This window comes from Trachypithecus francoisi, unplaced genomic scaffold, assembly GCF_009764315.1.
Source record: "Trachypithecus francoisi isolate TF-2019V2 unplaced genomic scaffold, Tfra_2.0 Lachesis_group1, whole genome shotgun sequence".
Classification (NCBI taxonomy): domain Eukaryota; kingdom Metazoa; phylum Chordata; class Mammalia; order Primates; family Cercopithecidae; genus Trachypithecus; species Trachypithecus francoisi.
In genome coordinates this window covers 104,919,574-104,936,266 of record NW_022681454.1, presented here as the reverse complement: position 1 = coordinate 104,936,266, position 16,693 = coordinate 104,919,574, and the positions used below count along the sequence as shown (strand labels likewise).

The window sequence follows — 16,693 nt, the reverse complement described above, 5'->3', positions numbered from 1 at the left end:
GTTTCCAAAATTACCTAGTTTAAAAGTAGTAATAAAAACTAATTTGAAGACAGCAAAAATGCTTTAAAAGGCATCTTTTGAATCTATTACTAAATATCAATTTGAACTCATAAGACTGCAGTTTTTAAGCTGACAATGAGATCTCTTATTCCAGGGGACACAAAGATCTCTTGGTAATTCTAGCTTATGTCTTCATAGATACTTGGGAAGCAGCCTGTGAAAGCTTTTTCTGTGGCCTGTAACAGCTTTTGTTACTTGGGACACTTAATATCATAAGTATAGATATGGTAATTAAATGTTAATAATGATACCTAGTATTTATATAGCACCTTTCATCCAAGGACCTCAAAGAACCAAGCAAACACTAACTTGTTAATTCTCATAAGAGCTATGAGGCAAGAGTTTTTATATCCATTTTACTGATGAAGAAACTGAGGCACAGAGAACTTAAGTAACTTAACTTACTCAATGTCATATAGGACATTAAAATTTTACTGAGAACAGGTTCAGTTCTCATATTATCTGTTCCAAATTGTCTAAAAAATTATCTTCATTTTCAAAGATTTGTGGGATTTTTTCCTCCCCTCCTCTGTTTTCACCTAGTGAACTGTGTTAAATAAACAAGTATGAAAAGGGGTTATGCTTAATAATAAATTTCCAGAGGACAGAACAATGGCATAGAATTTTGAAGACATATTTATTGAACAAAAGAATAAATACATGTGGCAGAAGAGGGCAAAAAGATTATATAAACTGTATCTGGTTTCTGATTTAAGAAAGGAAAAAATAAAAAACACTAAAATCATTCCCTAAAAGAAGTTGCCTGCCGTTTGTTTAAAATTAACAAGAAAACTCTGCCATCTAAGCTATCAATAAGCTCCACTATAATAAGAAGAACCAGACATTTTTGTTTCTGCTTGACTAGTCCCAGGGACCTTCATTAGTCTACTTGCAGCCTATTCTATGAAGCTCTAAATTTCTTTTTATATTAAACTCACATCTGACCTCACTGGTCTTAGTTCTGGCTTCTGGCGTGATACAAGACAAGGCTAAGCTCTCTCCAGTATTACAGATCTTCACAGCTTTGGACCCAGATCTTTCCTCGCCCTTATGCTTTTTCCCTGGAACAACCAGAGTTTCTGCAACTGTAACTCTTATGTTGCTGTTTCTGGGTACACCCCATCGTGTTCACCCATATCTAACACACTGCAGTTGATCAAGGTCTCTCTTTAAAATGTAGTACCCAGCATTAAACATAATATTCCAGATGTGGTTTAAGATTGGAGAACAGCTGCTCCCACTAACCACACCAGAGTTCTTCCTTTATTTCAAAACTGTGGTTTAATCTTCCTGCAGACTTCTTCAGGCAACAAAACAAAACAAAAAAAGCAAAAACAACCCAATTTACATTGTCATTTCTTAAAGATTTGTTTTTCATTATTTGAATAATTTCTATTTCCTAATTCTCTTTTTCTAACATAGAAGTGAACATCATGATCAAATAACATTTTAAAGCTGATTTAAAATGATGAGCCTCAATTTAAATAAATCTCTTTTTTCTTTTTCTTTTTGAGACAGAGTCTTGCTGTGTCTCCCAGGCTGGAGTGCAGTGGCACTATCTCCACTCACTGCAACCTCCACCTCCAGGGTTCAAGTGATCCTCCTGCTACAGCCTCCCAAGAAGCTGGGACTACCGGTGTGTGCCACTGCACCCAGCTAAGTTTTTGTATTTTTAATAGAGATGGGGTTTTACCATGTTGCCCAGGCTGGTCTCAAATTCCTGGGTTCAAGCAATCTTCTGGTCTTGGCCTCCAAAGTGTTGGTATAAATCACCATGACAGCCTTTTTTTTTTCTTAATCTGCTGTTAGGTTAACCTTGGCACATATGCCTAGACATGTGAGTGCACATTTAATATTTGTAATGCAAGTTATATGCTAAATATTTATGTTTGTTGTTTATTTTTAGAACAAAATAGTGTGTGTGCGTGTGTGTGTATGTGTGTGTGTGTATCTGATTACCGAAGAAATAAAGTTTAGCACAGAGGTTAGTAGCTTAAGTTCTTTGTTTAAGAGACAGGTTCTCACTATGTTGCCCAGGCTGAACTCGAACTCTTAGGCTCAAGGGATCCTCTTGCCTTAACCTTCCAAATAGCTAGGACTACAAGTGTGCACCACCACACCCAGCCAGTAACCTAAGTCTTGAATCAGATATACATGGGTTTGAATTCTGGACCCCCCACTTACGAGTTTAGGCAAATTTATTTAAATTATTTCAACTTCATGTGGAAAGTGAGGATGGCTGAGCATGGTGGCTCAAACCTATAATCCCAGCGCTTCCGGAGACAGAGGCAGGAGGATCACTTGAGCCCAGGAGTCCCAGACATGCCTGGGCAACATAGTGAGATCCCATTCTCCACAAAAAGGAAAAAAAGATTTTTTTAAAAAGTGTAAAGTGAAGATAATAATAGGACCTCTCTTATGGGGCTATTGTGAAGATATTATGTAATAACGAACATTAAAAACTTATCACTGAACTTGGCCTAGAGAAAACAATTAACAAATATAAGCTATTTTTATTGTGGAAATTTTTAGCACCTACAGAAAGACAAAAGAAAATAAAAGTTATCTGTAATCTCCAGCTTAATCCAGAAATAACTACTATTGGTATTTAAAATATATTCTTTTTCATACATTGTAACTACCTCTGAGTAAAAGGGGTATTTGCAGAGCAAAGAAGATTGTGAAAACAGTGAAATTTCTGATATATCATGAAAAGCACTAAAACAACAATATCAATAGTTTAATAGACTTAGCCTAGGACTACAAGAAATATGCATATACACGTTTTAGGTCATTATCATTAGAATTTGCCTGAGAATAGTACATAATGGATCAGATGCAGCATTCCATCTTTCACAAAAGTAAATCAGAAATGGACATCACTGAGGCAAGGACATGGTGAAAGAAAGCCTCTTGGATAACCCACTGTGTCCAGAACAGTTATATGTAGATGCCAAGATGAAAGAGCATCAGGGAAAAGTGTAGTTTTCAGAATCTTCTGTGATTGAACATGAGCAAATTAGAGATTTATTGAGTTTGGCAAAAATACCAAAGTAGTACTTCGAAACTAGGAATCTCATCAGGCAATTTATATTCCAGCAGTAGTTTATTAAAATTTACTTAGTGATTTACAGGACTCATCTAATTGTAATCAATGTGAACCTGCATTAAGTAAGTTTGTTTGTTTCACTAGGGGCCATCACATTTTCTTCCTATAACGTGGCCTCTACCCTGGGAAAAAGGAACTATGGTTTCCAACGCAATTTTAATTTTGGCTTCTCTGTTGCGCTTGACATGAGTGAGAGTATTATTAGACATAGGAAGACACTTGTTCACCAGGATGTGCATGGAGCCTCCAGTTTTATTTCACAATCCCTTCTGTACATAGCCTCCTGCAACTGCTGATAATATCCAGCTATTACCCAGCAGGGCTGGACTTTGGTTGAAGTGGGCAGACACCGAGGTTCAGCACGATACCCTGAGGCACCATTTACCATCCCTTTCCCAAACCTCTGAGCCACACCATTCCTGTGAAATAAAACTTCTAAACCAGGCACTGAAGCCAAGGCAGGGGCACTGACTTCACTGACTCCAGCCAAGCCCTTGCCCTCCTCAGCCACAGGTTGGGCCAACTGTGTGAAGGTGGAGCACCTGCCAGACGGTCCTGGAAGCTGCAGAGACTCTGCTGGGTAGAAGGTGGGGAGGGGAGCAGGAGCTTCAGACACCACCATGTTTTATGGCACCATGATATCAGCACAGAGGCAGATGGCCATGGAGTCTGTTTGAAGAGAAGCCTCTGACAACGTCGGAGAGGGTGCATGTTGCGTGAGTCACACCAACAGGTGTGTGATTATCGAGGTGATGTAGGGGGCCTGGAATGTGACTTAAAAGGCCATCATGAGACATTATTCATAAACATGTTAACTGCTTCAAGTAACATGGCACTAAAAGGTGAGGGCAGCCCAATTCAGATGAAATCTCTGCTCTCTGAATGATCAAATACAAGTGATAAGTAAGCAGAATAAGTGAAGTAAGGGCACAACCTCTCTGGAAGAAGCCACACATTCCTCACTCTCTGTACTTCTCTCCTTCCTCATTTCCCCAACATAATCCCTGTGACTATTATAAACAGCCTTCCTATATTTGATATCCATTTAGTGTTCAAGACGATCTTTTCTTTTCCTGCCACCCTAACCTAAGATGTAAAGCTTTCCTTTTTTCGTGAACTATCGTTTGACTTCAGACTAGAAGACAAGGGGTCTAGCATTGCCCCCTATTTGTTCCTGCCTTTCAGGATGTAAAAGGATGTGTTCACAATCCGTTCTGCAGATGTGGAAACCTTCTCCAGCCTGCGCAGTAATCAACAGCAGTTGTTTTCAGCTTTATGACGCTGACTGCAATCCCAAGAGAGGGGTGTGCAGTGACTGTCTTCAAGGATGGTGTCCATTCACCACTGTAGCTGATGATGCCTGAACCTTGATCTTTGGCCTAGACCAGGCTCTTCTGCACTCTGCAGGCCTGTTTCTATCTGCCAACCCAACAGCCTTACCAGAGTGCTCCTCAGGTACCTCAAGGAACATTTTATTATCATCACAATCACTTCAGCAAAGACAGACTCAGGAAGTTACCCTGACCAATGGTTATGAGTAGGATGATTACCAATTCCAATTCATCACATTAAGTACACTTCACCTGCTGTTTTCCTGCCTATGGAGTCGGAATAATTTACAGCTTGAAACCTGCTTTACCTTATTCCTACTTGACTGTTTTTCCTTTTACTAGTACTAACATCTTCAATAATAATCATCATCAACTACATTTGCCCATAGTTCTTACTTTTCTAAGTGTTTTTAGATATTGTATATTATCCCGCTATTATTAAATCATAACTTTATAGTTGATCTATTTGGAGCAAATGCAGCACACTATTAAAGAGTATCAAATACCTTTTAAGATTGTAGTTTGCTGTCTCCATACAAGACATTAGGTGTTGTCTCCATGCATTAGTTCAAACTTCAGCTAATACCTGATTTGAGAGAAAAATTTTCCAAACATATTCTTTACTTAACTAATGGCTTTTTTGTCCTGATTAAGAGAAAGGAGGAAGAAACTAACATTTATTAAGGTGTAATGCTTGGAAGTTACTTTTTCATATCTGATCTAATTGAGTCCTCCATTGATCCTAATAGATAGCTCTTATGTCTGTATTATAGATGAGAACATGGCAATATTGCCCAAGGTCACAGAATTAATACGTGAGAGATCCAGAATTTAAACTCAGTTCTGTTTGTCTCAAAATATTCCAGTAACAAGCCTGAATTTCTGGTATACCATGTGAGACATCTGAGATCTCCAAGCCAGAGGTATTCAGCATTTCAACTTATTTGAAAAAAATCAAATAAATGATATATAACCGAGTCATGAAGACAGATTCCATAGGTTAGAACTAATCTTGTAGCAATTTGTAAGCTTATTTACTAGGGACATTTGATTTTCAATTCTCTCACAAAGGACAACTTAGAAGCAAATCTGAAATTACTGAAGTAATGACAGGGTTAATAGAGTGTTTTTTTATTATTACATAATTTAAATACTTCAGCTTATGTCCTCTATGTGATTAACCTACATTGATTGATTGATTGATTGAGACAGGGTTTCACTCTGTCACCCAGGCATGATCTTGGCTCACTGCAGCCTCAACCTCGCAGGCTCAAGTGATCCTTCTGCCTGAGCCTCCCTAGTAACTGGGACTATAGGTGTGCACTACTATGCCTATCTTTTTTTTTTTTAATTAAGTAAAGACAAGGTCTTTGTATGTTGCCCAGGCTGGTCTTGAACTCCTGACCCCAAGCAATCCTGCCTCGGCCTCCCAAAGTGCTAGGCGTGAGCCACAGCATCCAGCCCATATTTCTATTCTGTTTTTGAATTCAAGTTCCTGAGAGTTTTATTAGCTAATTCATTTCCACTGCCAGACAATAGCAATCTTTCTGCAGATGAGGTAAGTGGACAAATGTTCGGTAGATGAGAATTGCCATATTGTCTCCTTTATCCTTGTGCCACACTGGAAATGGACAGAAACTCAAATCTACCCAGTATGCGTTTCAGATGAAAAATTGAGCCAGAAGTTAAATTCAAGCTATAAAGGATCACTGCAAACAGTCCTTGACCCATATCTGTGTGATATCTGTGGTTTGTGATCTCAGGAGGATCATTAGAACTTTCTGTACCTCAGTTTCCACATGTAAAGGGTGGAGCTAGATAATACTACACATCCTTATATTTCAAACTTCCATGATTCTATAATTCACAGCAAGGTCAGAGTTAAGTTCCACTCTTGTTTCTCTGTATAACTCCTGTTTAGGACTGCCCAGAACCCTTTCTTTCTTCTGTTGGTAACAGCACTTGCCCCCACTCTTGTTCTGACAAGCTGCTCTTCTTTCCCCACCACCCTAACAATCACTATGCACGTGTCATTCTGGTAAGGCAGCCACTCTGGGTATTCCATTTACTTGACCACAGGGACAAGCCAGTGGTGAGCATGTAGCCCAAGTAGGGCTGGATCTGGGGTTCTATATCCAGAAGGTGGCAGGGATGTTTATCTTCTTCATTTGGAACGCTAGCCATAAGGATGTGTCCTCATGTTACCCAAAATGAGCAAGAGCTGTTAAGCGGGAAGCCTGGCCTGAGGCAGAGGCCAAGATGAGAGGAGGGAAGGAGCAGATGGATTCCTGACGGTGTTCACGTTCCTGGATCCAGATGATGCTGAAGTGAGCTCTGTGGTTGCCTTTCTGTGATGTGAGTAAAACACCTCTTTGCTTAAGTCCTTTTTGTTTGGAGTCTGTCACAACCGAAAGTTGTTGTAACCGATATAATTGTCCTAACCAATATAATTCTCCATCTTCCTCTAAACTGCTAATATTCTGTATTTCAATTCAGTCAATTTAACAAAAAATAGTTTTTATGATTCCAGCAGTTTAAAAAGTCACCAGATCCTCAGGCCTTTTGCTCTTGAGGTAGTACAATCAAATGATAGACTTACATCAGTGCTATAAAACATGGTGATTTCAACTTCCGAGAACTGAGTTTTAAGAGATGGCTATGTTAAATCATGAACCAAATACACTTCTTCTTCTACAAGAGTGTCTCAAACCTTCTTCAGTGTCTTGATTTTCCAAAAGACAAATTAAGCAAGAAGAAAATATCAGATGAGTTACTAAGTCTCTGTGTAGAACTTCTAGAGTGAAATCCAGGGATTGGGAATGTCCTCTGTCATGTAGGATTTGACACTAGGATCTACTGCTAGTGGTGACAGACCCTTTTACTGGTGTTGTTTGCAAGGGAGCAGGAAGAGGAGGGAGCAACAGTGGTTGACAGCTCTGGAAGCCTTGATCTGGCATCATGGAGATTTTTGGCCAACCCTGGAGAGATTCCTGAGTAGCGCATTCTGAGTGAAGGCACAGATACAGCCCAGAGCTCCCTATTGCAGGGAAACTCGGGGTGCATGTTTTGGGGGAGTAGTTCAGCAAGTAGAGAAAACATATATACTGGGACATTTTGTTTAATGGCAAGGGAAGAAAATCCCATACAAAAACTTCAATCTACAGCTGAAAATGTAGGCTGGGAAGAGAGGTCTTTCTGTCTCACTAGTAAGAACAACTCTAGAAAACCCAAAGGAAACCACCAAGCCCGTGTTTGGTGCATGGCAGAACTTATGAAAAACACAAAAGCCAGTGAGTGGCTGAAGGCACTGACCAACTCCTCAGATGGGGAGAGATGGCTCCTGGGAAAGAAAACCGACTACAGCTGCTCTCCACCACAGACATGCAAAGATAAACAAGATTGTTTTCCATTTTAAGTGCAACTTATTTGCTTTAAATATAGGTACACCTGAATCCAAACTGCCAGATGACATGTATAAATCCCATTCCTTCTTCTCTTACCATTTCCACAGTAAGAACAGTTTGTAGTCTCATAGTTGGGATTTGATTTACACAAATATAATTATCACTGCCGTCCACTAGTATTTTGAGAATGAAAGCTTTAATGCTGCCATACAAAGGACTGCATGGTAAGTTATTCTAAGCACCACAATTTTGGTCATTGTAAATTCAACTCTGACAGATTTATAGGATTGAGCACTCCATATAAATTATTTGTACCTCATTCTTTTCCGCATTGCCTCAAGCATTTGGACACTTTTCTAAAGTCATATTTTGTTGCCAAGTGGTACCACTGAAATAATCTGGCCTAACCTTGTCTTTTGAAGACCAAGATACAAAGTCTCAAACAGATGACATGACTTGCTCAGGGTCATACAGGCTTTATTTATTTATTTATTTATTTTGAGATGGAGTCTCACTCTGTCACCTAGTCTGGAGTGCAGTGGTGCGATCTCAGCTCACTACAACCTCCACCTCCTGGGTTCAAGTGATTCTCCTGCCTCAGCCTCCTGAATAGCTGGGACTACAGCTGTGCGCCACCACACTTGGCTAATTTTTGTATTTTTAGTAGCAATGGGATTTCACTATGTTGGCCAGGCTGGTCTTGAACTCCTGACCTCAGGTGATCCACCTGCCTCTGCTTCCCAGCATACAGGTTATTAATGGCAGAGCCAGCGCTAGAAGCTGTGTCTCTAGAATGTCAGCTTCTGATTCAAACTCCTGTTCCATGAGCTCCTATGCAGAAAATGGTCACCGTGAGAGGAGTTTTCAAGAGGAGGTGAAAAGGACAAGCACACCAACCCAAACTAACCAGAATAGATTTGAGGGAGCAGGTCAAAATTGTGGCAAGATAAAAACAAATAACAATTATTTGAGTGAAAATTTCCAGGGATTCACATCGAATCTCCAATGAAATATTGAAAAGTTAAGTTATTAAAATTACCTTTAAGGCTTTCATGATAACCAGCATTTGCCTAATACCTTTCATCTGTAAGTTTTCAAAATATTGTAAAATTAGTATGATTAACTCAGTTTTACAGATGGGAAAACTGAGAAACTGGGTGGAATAAAAACTTGCCCAAGTTTATATAGAGAAGCAAGAATGGAACCTAGCTTACGATCTTGCTTTAAATCACAGAACCATGGTGGTCTGAAATGAAAGGGTCTTGATGATTATCTGGTTCTACCCTCTGAGTGTAGAAACTGCGGTGCAGAAAAAAAGGTCTAATGACTGGTCCAAGGTCACAAAGCTAGTTAGTAAGTGAGCTGCAATAACATTCATGCTCCCTGAATCCCCACTACTGGGTTTTCTTCCCTTGTTCATATGGCCTGAATATACAGTCATCCCTTGGTATTGGTGGGGGATTGGTTCCAGAACCTCCTGCCAATATTCAAAACTGCAGATGCTCAAGTCCCTCATAGAAAATGGCACAGTGTTTGCATATAACCTACATACCTCCTCCTAGAGGTATATAAATCATCTCTAGATTACTTATAATACCTAATATGATACAAATGTTCTATAAATAGTTGTTACACTGTATTTTTTAAAATTTCTGTTGTTTTTTATTGGTGTATTGTTAATTTTTATTGCTTTTTTCCCCCCATATATTTTCAATCCACAGTTGGTTGAATCCAGATGCAGATCCAGGGACTGGGAAGGCTGATGGAGGGCTGACTATATTTCTGCTCAGGCAGATGTGAAGTGAGCCCTAAAAGAACTTCCCACTGGCCAAGGTACTTTCTAACTGCAGAATCATGCTTCTTCCCACATTCCCCCTAGGGATAATCAGCTCTAAGAGGGCTGACTATCCATCCTTTCTCTGAGGCTTGAAGACCCAGTATGAGATCCAGGTTGAGGATAAGGAAGGGAGGCTTAAGAAAGTCCACCCAGCAGTCCTTGTTTCAGCTGGAGAGTGGCATCTCCCAGACTCCTCAGCTGTATCTGCTGCTGCAGAGGCTGCCAGTCATCAAACTGAAGGTCTGGTAGTTGCTGAAATGATCTGGTATCATTTGATGGTTACTGACTGGACTTACTGGTTTCATTAAAGTGTCTTAATGGTGCCTTCTTCAATTTGAAAATGCTTGTGATTCTTCCTCCTACAGGCCACCCCTAAGCAAAGAACAACCTCCTATTTTTTCCTTTAAGTATTATTTTGGCAACCACAAGAGATGGCAATCCTGCTATAGTTGAAAATGTGCTCCACATCAAAGCCACACTTTCTTTTCAGCAGACTCACAAAGCTTTTTATTTCCAGCCCTCCTGAATACTCCACACGCCACCAATGTTTACATTTTTGTCCAGCCTACGCGTCTTTTCCTGCTTAAGAACCATATGCCCTATCACTTTAGTCATGTGGCTAACACACCCTGCTTCCTTCCTTTTCCTCCGGCTCTTCTGGCCTCTGACTCAGTTACACCCATCCTGGCTGGTAGGGAACTTTTTTTAACATATCAATTCTTGCCGGTGCCCTGTGATGTGATTCTCTTGTGCAGGATAGAAAAGGTTCCAAGAGTCCCCAGTGTTCCTCACTACTCATCCCTTCATGCTAAGTATTTCACTAAATGTTCTCTGATGGTGACCACTGTAGGGTTTGTTTCATCTGAAGTCTACTTGTACTGTTCTTATCCTTAGTAAACAGGAGGCAGTAAATAGTGATGTTTGGGTTGGCAAAAAAGGTACAAATTTAATGACGTTACAATCTATATCTTGCCTCAAAGCGAAAATAGAAACCCCATTCTACCCAATTACATTAGGTGGAAAAAATGCAACAGTCATATTGGGGGCAGTAAAGCCATTAAGAGTCTTATTCTTGAATCCTGTTAAAGAATGGGGAAGTGAATTTTCCAGAGAATTTCTCATTCTTTCACAGGGCAGCTCTTTAAAAGATCAAGTCAAGCCATCTTCTTAGGTTGTGGCTGGATTTGGTAATTCAGTCATTCAACAAAATATTTTTTGACTGACTACGAGGTTTGGGGAACCATGTTAGGTTCTGGAGATACAGGAGTGAGCAGAACACATGCAATGCCTACCACCATGGAGATTACGGTCTAGTAGAAGACTATGCATTGGCTGCCTACCTTGCTCAACTAGGTTAAGTCAGTCTGTCGACATGCTAAAAAGTTAAATATCCGTGGAGTACAGGGTATTATATAAGGATATAGATGATTTGGTGTTGAGATATTTAGTAATAAGTCCTGCTAAATCTGGAAGCTGCAATGAAGTCCTGCCTGGGGTCAGCAGCCTCCCCAGAAGCAGGCACTACTGCACACTAGGGCAGAGACAGTAGCCAAGTCGGCCTTTTGGGTGCTCTCTAGGCACAGGGTGGGCTAGAGGACACTTTTCACCTACTTACAAGGCATGGAACATTCCAAGTGGGCCCACATTCTGTGCTATGTACATAATCTCATTGAATACTCACAATTACCCTGGAAGCAGGTTTTGTTGTTTCTGATTTCTAGAGAAACTGAAAGTCAGGAAGGAAAGTTGCTTGTTCAAGATCAATAGCTAATGTCATGTCTGGACTCAGATCTGTTGACTCCAGAGTTCTTGCTTTCAGGGGATCATGACACACTGTCTCTTAAACCAGATAAATTAAGATCTGCAATGTAATATCTTAAAACTGAAAACCCGCCAAAGTCATCATTTGTGTAATAGAGAAGATGTACTTTCAGAAAGAAGCTGTTTGACTGTTAGATCCATAAGGATGGGGTTCAGTAGTAAAATATTTTCCCTCTACCTCACCCTTTCTTTTCTTATCTCAGAGTTTTAAACTACAGGAGTACCCTTTGATTTTACACACACACACACACACACACACACACACCCCTACATCAGTTTCAAAAGATGTATTTCACATCTGGATCTACTATTTCATTTTTTGCCCCAGTCCAGACCACAATAAAAACACCAACACAAAAACATGAGTAAAGGGAAATATTGTAGGAGCATTCACATGGGAATTGTTATTTAGAAATCATGTCCCTGAGCTCCACTTGTTCTGCCTCTCTGATCCAGTCCCCGATTCTCCAGACAATGTAATAGTTTGTCATACCCTAAAGGAAAACAAGAAAGCCAAAAACTACTTCAAAGCACAGAAAGTCCTCACTAACTTAAAAGAAATGATCAAGCAATTTAATATGGAAATGAGTCAAACTTATTTTTAAAAACAAACATAATTTGAGTCCTATTGAATGAAGCAAAAGAAATAATGAAGTTTTTTTTTTGAAGCAGATTATTTTGGAAGGAAATCGGGCTTTTGTAAGAATTCCTACGCTTGTTGAGTGTGGTCAGGTGGTTGCAACATGGGTATGGAAATGTAGAATTCATGACCGCCTTCTCCAAATCGTGAACGTCTGATGTACTATAATCCTTCAGAACACTTGTTTACAAACTCTGTGCTGTTGTTTGGCTGTCTATAACATCAGTATGACTTTTACAATATCATTTTTAACTAATGACTCTCATAAGATTGTAGGAACTTACGACGCAAGTGGAATCATCCTGCCATGATATAGTCTGATGGGCAGAAGCCCACCGTGTGATGAAAAGAGTGGTCAGGAGACATCAGTGAAAAAGAGGTCTGTGTTTTCATCAGTGTCTGTGGGAACTTAATGTATAATGGGTCACAAATGGACATGGAGCCCAGATAACCATGAGGGCACAAGGTCAGTTTTTGGAAGGAGCTAAGGAGGGACATGTGTATTTATAGAGTCTGAGCTGTATGCTGAGCTGTGGGAAAATCCAAAGCCTGGGTTAGAAAGGTGAGGTGGCTATAAAAAAGGAGAATGAGGTGAGAAATGAGACAGAACCCAAGATTAACAGCAGGGGCAATGGATGGAGAGGGTTTAGAAAAAGTTTCCTTTCTCCATACTAATGAAGACAATGTTGCATAATTATTGATTTGTAAGTATCCATTATATGGCTAGAGTCAGCATTAAACATGCATATGACATAATCTTTTTGTATATTTATTTATTTTTTGAGACATGGTCTCACTCTGTCATCCAGACTAGAGTGCAGTCACATGATTCTAGTTCACTGTAGTCTTGACCTCCTGGGTTCAAGTGATCCTCCCACCTCAGTCTCCTGAGAAGCTAAGACTGCAGGCACATGTCACCATGCCTGGCTAGTTTTTTTATTTTTTATTTTTTACAGAGATGGTGTCTTACTATGTTGCCCAAGCTGGTCTTGAACTCCTGGCCTCAAGCAATTCCCCTGCCTTGGAATCCCATAACACTGGAATTGTAGGCATGAGGCACCACACTAAGCCTGACATACTCATTTTTAAGCAAAGGACTTCTAAGCCATGGCTTGTTAATCTAACACCGATGATAGTGTCTCAGGCAGAAGCCACAGCCCAGAAGACTTCCCAGCATGGGAAGGCATAGGAGACCAGCTGGCATCAGGCACATTCCACAGAAATACTGAGAAACTTATGAAGAACAAACAGACCCGGCAGTAGCAAGAGGAAGATACCTGGCCTGAGTAGCACTAAATATGTCCCAATTAAACAGAACTGCTATCCCAACTAAGCAACTGTCATGACCATTAATAAATTCAAAACGTGTGTTGCACGATGACCTGATTCAGTACCGTTACTGATTTAGTGCACTGTAGTGATTATTAATAATCCTCAGCTACTGCATGCTTCTCTGGGTGCTCTGGGAATTAACATTTGCATGGATCCTTGAATGAAGATGATACTGCAAGTGAAACTCAAAAGAGAATCATTTGGGTGGTCAAAATAGGTCCTGATGAAACTGCTGATACAGATGCCTGAGTATTTCATGGAATTCTGGGCCATTTCCTCTCCCTGGTCATCTCGTGTCTTGTGATCTAACCAGCTCTTAGGGGTTCCTTGGTCAAGCACTCTGGCTCTGCTTCCTCCTTTCACTCGGCTGGCAACTCTCACATAGACTTCAATGGCGAAAAGCTGTCAACAGTTCATAAAAGGATCAAACACCTTAAGATGTTGTATACAAGTTCCAGTGATGTTTTCAAATACACTTCCTTTCCTAGTTCCTCACAGATAACCTTTTGGCATCCAGTGAAGTAACGTGGAGGGCAGATACCCAGTTCTGATTTGGGGAAAATTTTTCCACCCACTAGTTGTCATCATACATGGTTTGATTCAACACATTTCATCAATGGAACCTTGTGATGTTCCTGTTAGCAACTTTTTTTTTTTTTTCCTGGGGAATAGGGGTCAAGGAAAGGCCTTTCAAAGGAGGCCAACTGTAAAGAGCTGGACTTACTTTCATGTCTGCCATCATAGCTCTTAACCATTGCTCCCCAAAGAAAAGCAAAAGAAAACACAGCTTTCCATGAGGCCTGTTCCTTTCATGCCAGCCTAGTTCCAAGGAAAAAGATATTCCAAATCAAGCAGAGGTTTCAGATTTTTTTTTTTTTTAATTTCCAACTCTGAGTCTAAATATTGGTAAAGAGAATGCTTAAAGAGGACTTAAAAGATAAAGAACAAGGTAGTTTGCTAACATCATATCCATGGCTAGTGGGATTGCTTTGGAGTGTGTGTGTGTGTGTGTGTGTGTGTGTGTGTGTGTTTTGATTTCTGGGACAGGAGGCAATGAATGGATAAACTAGCAAGGAAAAAGTGAGACTGAGCCATTAACCCATTGGTAAGAAAGTCACAATCTCTGGTAATCTATGAGAAACATTTCTTAAGGACCTTTTTTGAGACCTTGCAGCTTTTCTCAGTTGGAGTTTCTCATGTGAACTACAAAACAGACAATGAGGCCGGGCGCGGTGGCTCAAGCCTGTAATCCCAGCACTTTGGGAGGCCGAGACGGGCGGGTCACGAGGTCAGGAGATCGAGACCATCCTGGCGAACACAGTGAAACCCCGTCTCTACCAAAAACTACAAAAAACTAGCCGGGCGAGGTGGCGGGCGCCTGTAGTCCCAGCTACTCGGGAGGCTGAGGCAGGAGAATGGCGGGAACCCGGGAGGCGGAGCTTGCAGTGAGCTGAGATCCAGCCACTGCACTCCAGCCTGGGCGACAGAGCGAGACTCCGTTTCAAAAAAAAAAAAAAAAAGAAAAAGCAGACAATGATTTAAGTGACTATTTTCTCAGTTCTCCCTAGGATGGCACAGAGCTAGCATCATCTTGGAGTATGCATAGAAAAGAAGGTAATTCACTGTGTACAATGGATTTCTTGCAACAATTAGGGCTTAGTTCTATCCCTGAAATGGTTGAGGAAAACCATTAGAAAAACACCACACCTAAGACCCAAACCTAGAGACAGACCAAATACAAATTGCCTTTCCAAGAAGCACAGATGATTAAAGTGGTTTAAAAATAAATGTATGCACATACTTGAAAGTTAACTTTCATGTAGTCACAAAGTTTAGGGAAAATTCTTTCTGATAAATCTAAAAGTTCCAAAAGTCTTTTAAACCTTTCGATGATGGGGTTAAAAAAAAAAAAAAGGAAACGAAATCCCTTCACTTTGGAGTCAAATGACGAAACACGGGCACACTTCCCATAATATCAACTCTGTAGCAATGCATTAATTTTTCCTTCTTTCCAACAAAAACATTTTGTTGTTGGATGATGTGCATCAGGGGCCTACTAAATGTTTCAGTTATAGCTGGGTGCAGTGGCTCACATCTGTAATCCTAGCCCTTTGGGAGGCTGATGGGGGAGAATCACTTGAGGCCATGAATTCAAGACCAGCCTGGCCAACATGGTGAGACCCCCATCTCTACAATTTTTTTTGATTAGCTGGGCAGGATTGTGCATTCCTGTAGTCCCAGATACTCAGGAGGCAGATGCAGAAGGATCACTTGGGCCCAGGAGTTCGAGGCTGCAGTGATCCATGATTGTGTCACTGCACTCCATCCAGAATGGCAGAGCAAGACTCTGTCCCCACAAAAAAAAAAAAAAAAAAAAGTTTTTAGCTGTAAATTAGACAATGTCTGTTGTCAAGGCTCTCATCATCATTGCAGGGAGTAGGACAACCATACAAGATGGCCGTGGGAGCAAGAGACAGAGATACATGAGAGAAAGATTAAGGAAATAGAATCTTGACAAGTTAGTAATCAACTCTATGTCTAGATTGAAGGAAGGAGCTGATTTGAGTGGTTGGCTTTTCCAGGCCTTGAATGGAACATACATGAGGTAAAATTGATTTGTTGTGGCTGTCATTATTGTGGTTGCTATTACCATGTGTGGTGGGAGAGATGGTGACAGCCACCTTAGTGCTGGAAGAATTTGAGGTTCAGCTAAGGCCCTCAAATGAAAGTATACTGCAAATAGTTGGACACAGCCCTGAGTTTCAGGAGAGAGGTCTCACTGGAGATGCAGATCTGAGAATTACTAAAGATTGTGAAATATGTCCAGCTCATTCATGGAAGATGTGTTTACTGAGGAGAGGAAAGGTCTTTATTTTTGAAAACTTGAGAAAGAAAGCTGTATTTTCAGTTGCACATTCAAAAGATGATTTAAAAGCAGCCATCAGCGAAATCCATAGTATTAACTTTGATCTGAGCAAATCTTTGCATGCTTGCTGCTTTAGGGACTGAATTCAATAGCTTTGACACTGTTTTCTTGGATGCAACTCTTTTTTCCCCTTTCAAATGCTATAATTCTCCAGTTTTTCCCTAAGCACTTGACTTCCCTGAGAGAGACCCTAAAACCGTCTGTGCTTCAATATGTCCTCTTTGGAAATCAGT

General features: G+C 40.4%; 1 long non-coding RNA gene across 1 annotated transcript; it reads left to right on the top strand.

Annotated features, from left to right (window-relative positions):
* The first annotated feature begins 6,312 nt into the window (after positions 1-6,312).
* LOC117086406 lies at positions 6,313-12,662 on the top strand. The gene is made up of 3 exons (XR_004438325.1): positions 6,313-6,855; positions 9,626-9,737; positions 12,472-12,662. It is a non-coding gene; the product is annotated as an uncharacterized LOC117086406 (long non-coding RNA).
* Positions 12,663-16,693: the final 4,031 nt, after the last annotated feature.